General features: G+C 41.5%; 1 protein-coding gene and 2 pseudogenes across 2 annotated transcripts in view; all 3 read left to right on the top strand.

Annotated features, from left to right (window-relative positions):
- Gpc5 (glypican 5) overlaps window positions 1-11,699 on the top strand; it is a 1,353,471-nt gene that overhangs the window by 583,346 nt on the left and 758,426 nt on the right. The window lies entirely within an intron of this gene.
- LOC110309399 lies at window positions 287-1,093 on the top strand (annotated as a pseudogene).
- On the top strand, window positions 4,846-5,603 carry LOC110309398 (annotated as a pseudogene).

Genomic DNA, 11,699 nt, shown 5'->3' on the forward strand with positions numbered 1-11,699 from the left:
ATCACTTTTTGCAGATGATATGATAGTATATATAAGTGACCCTAAAAATTCCACCAGAGAACTCCTAAACCTGATAAACAGCTTCAGTGCAGTAGCTGGATATAAAATTAACTCAAACAAATCAATGGCCTTTCTCTACACAAAGGATAAGCAGAATGAGAAAGAAATTAGGGAAACAACACCCTTCACAATAGTCAAAAATAATATAAATACCTTGGGGTGACTCTAACTAACAAAGTGAAAAATCTGTATGATAAGAACTTCAAGTTCTCCTCTCTAACAGCTGAGCAAGATGCCCAAAGGGAAGAAGGCCAAGGGGAAGAAGGTGGCCCGGGCCCCTGCGGTCATCAAGAAGCATGAGGCCAAGAAGGTAGTCAACCCTCTGTCCGAGAAGAGGCCCAAGAACTTCGGCATTGGACAGGACATCCAGCCCAAACGAGATTTAACGCGCTTCGTCAAATGGCCCCGCTACATCAGGCTGCAACGGCAAAGAGCCATTCTCTACATGTGGCTCAAATTCCCTCCTGCCATTAACCAGTTCACCCAGGTGCTGGACAGTTAGACAGCTACTCAGCTGCTTAAGCTTGCCCACAAGTACAGGCCAGAGAGAAAGCAAGAGAAGAAACAATGGCTACTGGCCCGTGCTGAGAAGAAAGTTGCTGGCAAAGGCGATGTCCCAACTAAGAGACCACCTGTCCTCCGAGCAGGAGTCAATACAGTCACCACCTTGGTGGAGAACAAGAAGGCTCAGCTGGTGGTGATTGCCCATAACATAGACCCCATTGTGCTGGTGGTTTTCCTGCCTGCCCTGTGTCAAAAGATGGGGGTGCCCTAGTGCATCATCAAGGGAAAGGCCAGGCTGGGGCGCCTGGTCCACAGGAAGACATGCACCACTGTTGCCTTCACACAGGCTAACTCAGAAGACAAGGGTGCTCTGGCTAAGCTGGTGGAAGATATTAGGACCAATTATAATGACAGATATGATGAGATCCATCGCCACTGGGGAGGCAACATCCTGGGTCCTAAGTCTGTGGCTCGCATTGCCAAGCTGGAAAAAGCAAAGGCTAAAGAATTCGCCACTAAATTGGGTTAAATGTACACTAAGTTTTCTGTACATAAATATAATTAAAAAATTTAAAAAAACCTTCAAGTTCTGACGAAGGAAATTAAAGATCTCAGAAGATGGAAAGATCTCCCATGCTCATGGATTGGCAGGATTAATATAGTCAAAATGGCTATCTTGCCAAAAGCAATCTACAGAGTCAATGCAATCCTCATCAAAATACCAACTCAATTCTTCAGTGAGTTTGAAAGGGCAATTTGCAAATTCATCTGGAATAACAAAAAACCTAGGATAGCAAAAACTATTCTCAACAATAAAAGAACCTCTGGTGGAATCACCATGCCTGACCTCAAGCTGTACTACAGAGCAATTGTGATAAAAACTGCATGGTACTGGTACAGTGACAGACAGATAATTGGAATAGAATTGAAGACCCAGAAATGAACCCACACACCTATGGTCACTTGATGTTTAACAAAGGAGCTAAAACCATACAGTGGATAAAAGAAAGCATTTCCAACCAATGGTTCTGGCTCAACTGGCGGTTATCTTGTAGAAGAATGCTAATTGATCCATTCTTATCTTCTTGTAAAAAGCTTAAGTCTAAGTGGATCAAGAAACTCCAAATAAAACCTGAGACTCTGAAACTTATAGAGGAGAAAGTGTGGAAAAGCCTGAAAGATATGGGCACAGGGGGAAAATTCCTGAACAGAACAGCAATGGCTTGTGCTGTAAGATCAAGAATGGACAAATGGGACCTCATAAAATTGCAAAGCTTCTGTAAGACAAAAGACACTGTCAATAAGACAAAAAAGCCACCAATTGATTGGGAGAGGATCTTTATCAATCCTAAACCCAATAGGGGACTAATATCCAATATATACAAAGAGCTCAAGAAACCGGACTCCAGAAAATCAAATAACCCCATTTAAAAATGGGGTTTAGCACAAAACAAAGAATTCTCAACTGAGGAATACCGAATGCCTGAGAAGCACCTGAAACAATGTTCAACATCCTTAATCATCAGGGAAATGCAACTCAAAACAACCCTGAGATTCCACCTCACACCAGTCAGAATGGCTAAGATCAAAAATTCAGGTGACAGCAGATGCTGGCAAGGATGTGTAGAAAGAAGAATACTCCTCCATTGCTGGTGGAATTGCAAGCTTGTACAACCACTCTAGAAATAAATCTGGAGGTTGCTCAGTAGATCTACCTGAAGACCTAGCTATACCACTCTTGGGTATATATCCAAAAGATGCTCCACCATGCCACAGAGGTATTCCACTATGTTCATAGTGGCCTTGTTTGTGATAGCCAGAAGCTAGAAACAACCCAGATGTCCCACAATGGAAGAATGGATACAGAAAATGTGGTTTGTTTACACAATGGAGTACTACTCCGCTATTAAGAATGAGGACATCTTACAGGCAAATGGATGGAACTAGAAAATATCATCCTGAGTCAGATAACTCAGTCACAAAAGAACACATATGGTATGTACTTGCTGATAAGTGGATATTAGCGAAAAAGGTACAAAATACCCAGGATACAATCCACAGAACTCAACAAGGTTAACAAGCCCAATGACCCAAGTAAAGATGCCTTAATCCCATTTGGGAAGGAGAAGAAAGCAATCACGGGTGCAGAGGGAGGAAGGGATCTGGGTGAGAAAGGGGACAGGGAGGGGAAAGGGGAAACACGATCAGGAGAACAAGACTGAAGATCTTCTTGGGCCAACAAAAAGAATGGAAAGAGGCAACTTCAGGAGGTGGGGTGGGGCTCCAGAATGCACCAGAGACCTGGGAGCTGAGAGATGCTCAGGACCTTAGATGAAATGCCCTAGAGTGGGGAGAGGGAACTTGTAGGTTTACCTCCAGTAGAAAGACAGGGAGGGCATCAAGTGGAAGGTTGGGGTTGCCACCCCACCATCCAAACTCTATCCCAGAATTGTTACTGTTTAGAGGAACTGCAGGGACAAATAGAGAAGAACCTGAGGGAGAGGAGATCCAGTGACAGGCCGAGATTAGGATTCAACTGGGGGGAGGGGTGACTCCAGAGCCTGACACTGTTACTGGTGCAAGGGTGTGCTTACAGACAGGAGTCTGGTATGGCTGCCCTCCAAGAGCCTCAAAAAGCACCTGAAAGAGTCAGGTACAGATACTTATACCCAGCCAATAGATAAAAGCCAGGGACCTCTGTGGTTGAATTAGGGAAAATCTGGAAGAAGCTATGGAGGAGAGTGATCCCATAAGACCAGCAGTCTCAATTAACCTGGAACCCCTAAATCTCTCAGACACTGAGCCACCAACCATGCAGCATACACTGGCTGATATGAGGCACCGGACACATACAGGAGAGGACTGCCTAGTCTGGCCTCTGAGAGAAGACACAGCTCACTCTCCTGAGACATGAGGCCCCAAGAAGTAGGGAGGCCTGGTGGGGTGGGGAGTGTGGACATCTTGGCAACAGGGGAGAATATATGGGTTGGGGGACAGTCTGGGGGTGGGCTGAGAGTGAGTAGAGGCTGGACTGTAAAGGAAGATTAAATGATAACAACAACAATAAAGGAAGTGCTGACATGACTAGCCTTTGATTCAAGGACTTCTATGTGCTCCTAAGAAAACAATGTCCTTCTTCATAACATAGTATGATTTCACCAAATTTGTTTCTATGTGGAAAAGTAGATGGCAGGTGTTTGGGGGTCTGAGCTAGATTTCAGAGAATCTTTTAAGTGCTAGTGAAATCTAATGTTAACTTGCAGTGAGTCATTTTTGCAGTATCCAAAGAAATAATGTATCACACAGTAGACATTTGCAATGGTGCACATATCTGTCTCTGACTCTTGATGGGACTCTAGATTTGGAAGAATAACTTTATTGCCAGCAGCTCAAGCTCTTAGCATCAACTCCCAGGCCAGACCCTTAAACACAAAGCCATTAGGACTTTATGTCTCAAAACATGGTACGTGAATGAAGACAGGATCAACTTTATCTCTCCAAGAGCTTATTTACTAAAAGCCTGTAGGTAGGGTTGAGTGATGGATGTGAATACAGACAAGATGTTTTTAGGTGTTTTCTGCCAGTAATAAAGGAAGACGGGGAAAAAAGCAATAAAGTGGAAACTTCTAGTTTCTTTGGAAAATCAGTTATGTCAAATGACGTTTTTCTGGCACAGACACGTGAAATAATGTTTTCCTGAAGCAGACACAGGTGAAGGATGTTTTGATATAGCAAATGTGAAAGGACCCATGACAAATGAGTATAAATATGACCCTGCAGACAGTGGAGGAGGAACACTGAGCCTTGGTTTGGTTTTCTCTGCCTCACTATTCTTTGATAATGACTTGGATATATTGGTTCACCTTACATAGTGTTGTTGAGCTCAACTTGTGATAACACCCCCATTGAGAGAAGAAACTGGCCCAAGATCTCTCCTGAGGTTCCTGCAGCAGCTTGCAGCTTCTGTGGCCTCACCTCAGGCTGGTTGGCAAGCCTGGCGGTTTCTTCAGGATTGAACTACAGCTGCCTGTTGTCTGCTTGCTGGAAAGACTGGACTGTAGCTGTTGCTTCTTGCCTGGTGTCTACCTGCCTAGAGTCATATACTGCTGAGTCATATTTGATGTTTGCAATGGGACCGAACTGCTGCCCAAGAAGATCAAACTGGCCCCCAAAGAACTATTGCTAAACAGGTCTACTTCCCCCATATCCTTATAACTTTTATTCTTCCACTACCACTGGTGGGTGGTGGCCAAGAGGTGAGTTTGAAAGTTTATTAAAGGGATGTGCGGCAACAACATGTCCGCTCCGATGCCCGCCGTTGTGCCGGCCACCTGGAAGGCCACCGCTGCGGTTATTTTCCTTCATGGATTGGGAGATACTGGGCATGGATGGGCAGAAGCCTTTTGCAGGTATCAAAAGTCCCCACATCAAATACATCTGTCCACATGCCCCTGTGATGCCAGTCACATTAAATATGAATATGGCTATGCCTTCTTGGTTTGATATCGTTGGACTTTCACCAGATTCCCAGGAAGATGAATCTGGAATTAAACAGGCAGCAGAAACTGTAAAAGCCTTGATAGATCAAGAAGTGAAGAATGGCATTCCTTCTAACAGAATTATTTTGGGAGGATTTTCTCAGGGAGGCGCCTTGACTTTATACACTGCTCTCACCACACAGCAGAAACTGGCTGGTGTCACCGCACTCAGTTGCTGGCTTCCACTTCGGGCTTCGTTTTCACAGGGGCCGATCAACAGTGCTAATGGAGATATTTCCGTTCTCCAGTGCCATGGAGATTGTGACCCTTTAGGTCCCCAAATGTTTGGTTCTCTTACTGTTGAAAGACTAAAAGCATTGATAAATCCAGCCAATGTAACCTTCAAAATCTATGAAGGCATGATGCACAGCTCATGTCAGCAGGAAATGATGGATGTCAAGCACTTCATTGATAAGCTTCTACCTCCAATTGATTGACATCACTAAGAGGCCTTGAGTAGAAGTTCACCAGCATCACAGTAGTAGAGTATAAACCCCTTCCCATGACTGACCGTAGAACTTCTAATGTGTGCAGTGTTAAAATGTTTTGCAAATACATACCAGTGATACAGACTAAATGATGTTACCCTCATGGGAAATATATGATCCTTTTAAGTTTCTATGCATATATTTGTATTATACAATTCAGAATATACTAAGTATTACAGTAGGTAAGTGAAGCAACTAGATTCTTTGTCTCAAATTCAGCAAAATAAGATAACACAAACAGTTTTATTACATCATTTGAAAATTACTAGTATGTTCNGTGAAGATGTGTTCAGGTAAGATGTAAGTGACTTCTTAATTCTGTGAGTTAGACTATAGTTTTACTCCACAATTGTTCAGTCTCCATGCAGTGTCTGTATTTTTATGTTTGTATTCACATAGATGATACTATAATAGCTAAGAATCAGATGGTATTACATTATCCCTAATAATANGGATAATGCTTTTGAGTGTCAAAAAGTAATACTGCATTCTTCAATTAATGGCCCTTCTATTGGGAGACCAGGCTTTTTTTCCCATCTATGTGATTTTTCTCCTCAAGAAAAAAAAGTTCTTTTTTGATTTTCCATAGAAAACTAATATTGCCTCTGTCATATATATTATTTTGACATTTTGAAACACTGACATAGCTGGGCGTGGTGGCGCAAGTCTTTAATCCCAGCACTGGGGAGGCAGAGGCAGGCAGATCTCTGTCAATAGCCTGGTCTACAGAGTGAGTTCCAGGACAGCCAAGGCTACACAGAGAAACCCTGTCTTGGAAACAAACAAACAAACAAACAAACAAAAAGGAAACACAGACATACAGTATTTCCAATCTAGGTAATATGAAAGGAAATCAAACATTACTTAAGTTTATATATTTCAAATAACTGCACCTTAATCCAACTTTAGACTNTAGAGTTATAGACTCTCCAGTCCTGGTAATAAATCTGTGGTTTTATTTTTCTGTAAAACACTTAAAGGGGAAGTAATATCTCAGCATATTTAGAAATACTTGTGACTGGCTTCAAAATATAATTTCTTAAACATCTTATAGCAGATTTTAAGTTTACATTTTCTGTACATGTTATGCTTAAAACCAANTACTGTTCAAGATGAGCAATCAGACTTTTGTTTTATTTTTATCTGGGTAACATATTAATTTGAAATTTTCATCTTAAGTAAAGNAGCTTTTGATAATCAGTCTCCTGTACAAATATTAAAATAATAATTTGATTTTAAATCATCAACATGTTCAAAATACTGGTGAAAATTATTTAATATAAGGACTGGTTAGAACTATATATATATCCCATATTTATAACTGTTACCACACAGTTGAATATGTTGCAAAAATTATGGTTATTTCTGAACGGTTGCTTTTCTTGCTGTTTTCCAACCAACCAAGAAGCATCTTTATAAACGGGTGCTAATTGATATGAAGATCATTTTGGTGTGTCCTAGATAGAGTGAAGCCAAATGTCTGGATTTAAAACAATTTCAAACAATCATTTACTATTTTGCTTTACTTTGAAGAACATAAATTTACTTCAGTTATTCTATCTGTAAAGATTTATTTGGTNTAAGAAATATTCCATTGACTTTGTGTGCTGTAATGTGGGAAAATGTCATGTTTTTCACAATTTCTATCAATGTGAAATAAAATTTAATTTTGGCATTATCAAAAAAAAAAAAAGAAAGAAAGTTTATTAAAAGTAGGTTGCAAGTAAATTATGCCTACAGAGCAACACCCTCCAGTACCTTTCCCAAGGCTGGCCACAAGAGAAGTGAGTTGACCATTTCGTATTTGTATATGATTGTATTTATGTTAACACATTAAGGCAGGAACATGCAATCTCTCTGGTGAGCTAGCTGAATTCAGTCTCCCTGACCTTTATACCTGGATCAATAGCCAGTAAAGACTAATTCAGAAAGAAAAAAAATCCTTGAAATTGAATAAACAAGCTGAGATTTATGAGGTCTTCAAAACAACTACTCTAAAAAACATTCTTCTGTGTAATAAAAAAAGGACAATAGAGGAATCTTGTAGATGAAGAATTAAAGGATACTAAATGGCCTCACCCTGAACTTCACACACTCCTTTATTTTTCTTTTGAACGGGTATAACATCCTTCTTCTTGCCAGTCAATGTTCTATGTTGCTTCTCTTTGGGTTGCTGGGCCTAAGAATATTTTGTATGGGCAAGTCAAAGATTTCATAAAATTGATTCATGTCAATAATAGATGGTGCATATATGTGCAATATGCATGTGTTATATACATCACATACCTATATAGCTCATACACACAAATAACAGGAGGCTATATCTAATTATATATTACTATAAAGCTATGTGTATCATTGTAACTCTTTCCAGAGAATTCACAACAAACATCTGTGCTCAGAGGGAGTCATGAAAATTGGTTAACTAGGATGAGGACGTATGTTTGGGAAGCACATGAACATGTATTTAGTATTTAACATTAAGGTAATGCCAGAGTGTAACCCTCTGGAATCAGGGTGGACTCCACTAACACTCGTGCAGGAGGAGTCTTTATAAGTGCACACACAGCAGTTCAATAATTAGAAACACAACACCACAAAAAGCAAGGCACATGCAGTCTCAGGTGCAAGCTGGCATGCAAGTATTTGACAATCTCTTTGGCCTTGACTTTGGGGTCTAATCCTTGCCCCCACATTCATACTCCACAGTGAGAATATAAAGTTGCTGGTAGGAAGATGGGCCCAATAGAACATCTTTCTTTGCACTGTGTGAGATAGTAACACATGTATCCATAAACAGTGAGGATACACTCAAAAGGTTTCAGAGAAAATCTATGACGATGTACACATCCCACTCAAAGCACATGCAGACATGTTTAGTTCCTAGTGAAAGGGACAGAGGTGTCATTTTAAGGCTCTTACAAGCGCCATCACTGCCTAGGCAGTCTCATCTGAAAACCCATCATTTGGGTTAATACCTGGCCTTCAAAAAAAAAAAAAGACCTCTGAGCTCAATGATAAAATTTGCTTTGGCAGATAGATTCCACATCAGGCAGTCCTTTTGGAACATGCCAGCAGAGAGTTTGAAAGCTCTGGTCAGTATTATTTGTGTCATCATTAATTAGGCTGGTTTGCTTTCAAAAGTGCTCTTCTGGATCCCGTATCCTACACCTTGTATTTTCCGGTGCCCTCTGTGGATGTATGGGGATTATCTAGGGCAGAAGTAAAAAGCTGAGATGCTGAGCTCCTCATGCTCCTCTTAGGGCATCTACAGGCCTCAGGTACACAGGAAGGTCCCCCTCTCCCAACCAAGTCCTGGGAAATAGGACCTTTCCTCACTGCCTGCCTGGCCTGTGTCAGGTCTCACCCCATCCCCTTCCTTTGTACTGAGACTAAAGGCTCTGTCTTCTGGGACACTTTAGGAACATCCAGGACTTGGTAAACCCCTGAAACCTTGCCCCAAGCCTTCTGTTTCATCCTCCCCAGCATAATCTGTCAGTCCATAATGATCTTGGGACATTTCTTCTCTGGCCATGAAATATTGTCAGACCCATTCAGAATGCCTTCAAGCCTCCAAGCTTTTAGGGCACTAAAAGGACTGCTCCAAGGACCCACAAGGAAGGACAAAGGTAGGTGAACAACCCAAAGCACCACATCTCCTGGCACAACTGTGACACGGGAAGGGAGAGCATCATTGCCAAGGAGCAATAAGTGAATGTTTAAACAGCTCATCAGTGGAGCAGCCATAATCAGCCTCAGGAGGGCATGGCAATGGGCAATTTCAGGGAATACTGTGGGGCTCTTTGGAGGATGGATGCTACACCTGTTCTCCGGAGACACAAAGAGGGGAGGAGCTACTCTGAATCTCAAAATACTCATTGGTAAAATGCTTGAGTTTAAGAATCTCAGTCTGAATGTTTTGGTGGGGGGATGTTGGTTTGCTGTTTCATTCATTTGCTTGTTGTTTTGAGACATGGTTCCTCTATGTAGCTCTAGCTGTCCTAGAACCCACTATGTAGATCATGCTGACCTCCAAGTCACAGAGATCACCCTGCCTCTGCCTCCTGGGCTCTGGNATGAAATATGTGCACCACTACCACATCTGGCTTCAGTTTGAGAGGTTTTTTTTATGTGCACTGAACCTTGGTTCCATCATGATTTCTAGGATTTCTGCCTTGTGGTCTACAGTCTTGCTCACTACCAAAGAATCAAAGCATCCCTGTTGTGGGTTGTCTTGGTGCTGTTTGTATTTTTGATGTTCATTCTGCTTACTCAAGAGGGACTGCACCTGATGAGAAGTAGATCCGGTACTGAGGTAATCTCACTGAACCTTCTTCCCATTCTATCTGGTCAAATCAAGTCTACAGCCTGTGATTGGAAAGTGGAAGGGAAAGGTGGGGTTGTCTGTCTCAAAGGTGGGAGGAAGGAAAAGAGAGAGAAAGGATGGAGAAGGGAGAGGAGAAAGCCAATATGGAGCAGAAGCATGTGGCCAGGAAAAACTACAAGTAGCAAAGGTTTCATAGCAGGGAATAAGTGAGGATAGTCATAGATCTGCCCAATCTAGGCATATAACTTATAAATATAATTGGGTTGTGTGTTTTTTATAAGCACTTATTGGGGTTGGAAATTACTGCAACAAATTGGTGCCCAATATGGGGCTTAGAACCCAACTAACCTGAGATAAAAGTTCCTCCTACCTCTTATCCCCAAATAAAGGGCTGGGGCTGCCATTTAAGACTGTGGCAGTGTGTGGATTGAAAGCTGACTGAGTCTGAAGGGTCTACAGAGACAGTTGCTGAGAGGCTCTCTCCCCAAGTCCCAGGCAGGGAATAGGGCAGTGCTGGTGTCAGATTCCCTGAGCTTAGGGAGGGACAAGGGAACCTGGCATATTGCTGCATGCAGGGTAATCTTCTCACAGACATAATGGTCTGATTTGAGCATCTATGCCTGAGGGAACCTTCCTATGCTCCCTTCCTCATATCCCCCACATCTAAACAGGACACAGGACAGCCAGACCCACTCTTCTGACTATTTGTACTACTGCTGCCTAAGATCAGTGCACATGCTGCTGGCTTCAACCCAAACAAAACCAGAGATCTAGCTCAGTAACGCAGATGTTTTGGGTCTTTCTACAGTTAGCACCTCCCTGCAAATAAAAGAATCAGAGAGGACTGTAATGTCCTGAATCAAACAGCAGAGGAAGGCAAAGGTACAAAAGCTCTGGATCAGGTAATAAGAGTTATAAATTGATAATAAAGATATATTATCAATAATATATTATCACTTATATAATATATAATAATACACACATACATATATATATATATTACTTAAAGATAAGAAACACAATAAACACCTTTGGGGTTTTATGGGATGATATTTTGAATCATTTGACAGGGATGGATTTAAAGGAAATAGACACCTTGTCAATTATCGTTGTGGTAAATCTCCATCTCAAATATACCCGGCAATGAAAACACAACACAGTTAATATGCTGTGTGCCTAGATTGGGCAGATCTACCACTACATTGCCATCTACCACATCTATGAGACCCCTTAGAACTTGTGGTTTCTCCAGGCCATGTGCTGTGCTCCACTTTTCTTCTTCCTCTTCCTCTGCATCCTCTCCCTCTTCCATTTTCTCCTTCTCTTTCCACCTTCCTCTCCACCTTCCCTTTTACCTGCCCAATCATCAGCTCTCCTTTATTTTACAAATTGGGGTGGGAAGCAGGTTTAGAGGAAATCACCTGAGTGCTGACTCATTTCTTGTTCTCAGCCACAAACAGGAGAATGGAATTCACATAAAATATAATTAGCCCCAAGACTATCCACAACAATTACCATATTAGGTATCTTGATTTACTATGTCTTCTTAAAAGACAGGGCCCTAGATTTAAAAAAAAAAGAGCCTTAGAAAAGGGGTTAGGGGAAACACATGAAGGTTGGGGATAGAAGCTGGAGAAGATGCTAGAACAAAAGATGCAGACATTCATGAGACTGAACAACAGAGAGATAAACTTAAGACTTGGCAACATGGTTTAGAGGAAACTCTAGAACTAAAGATACAGGATTTTTTTTTTAAGAAAGGTATTTTCTTTTTTTTTTAAG

The sequence above is a fragment of the Mus caroli genome, chromosome 14 (assembly GCF_900094665.2).
Source record: "Mus caroli chromosome 14, CAROLI_EIJ_v1.1, whole genome shotgun sequence".
NCBI lineage: Eukaryota > Metazoa > Chordata > Mammalia > Rodentia > Muridae > Mus > Mus caroli.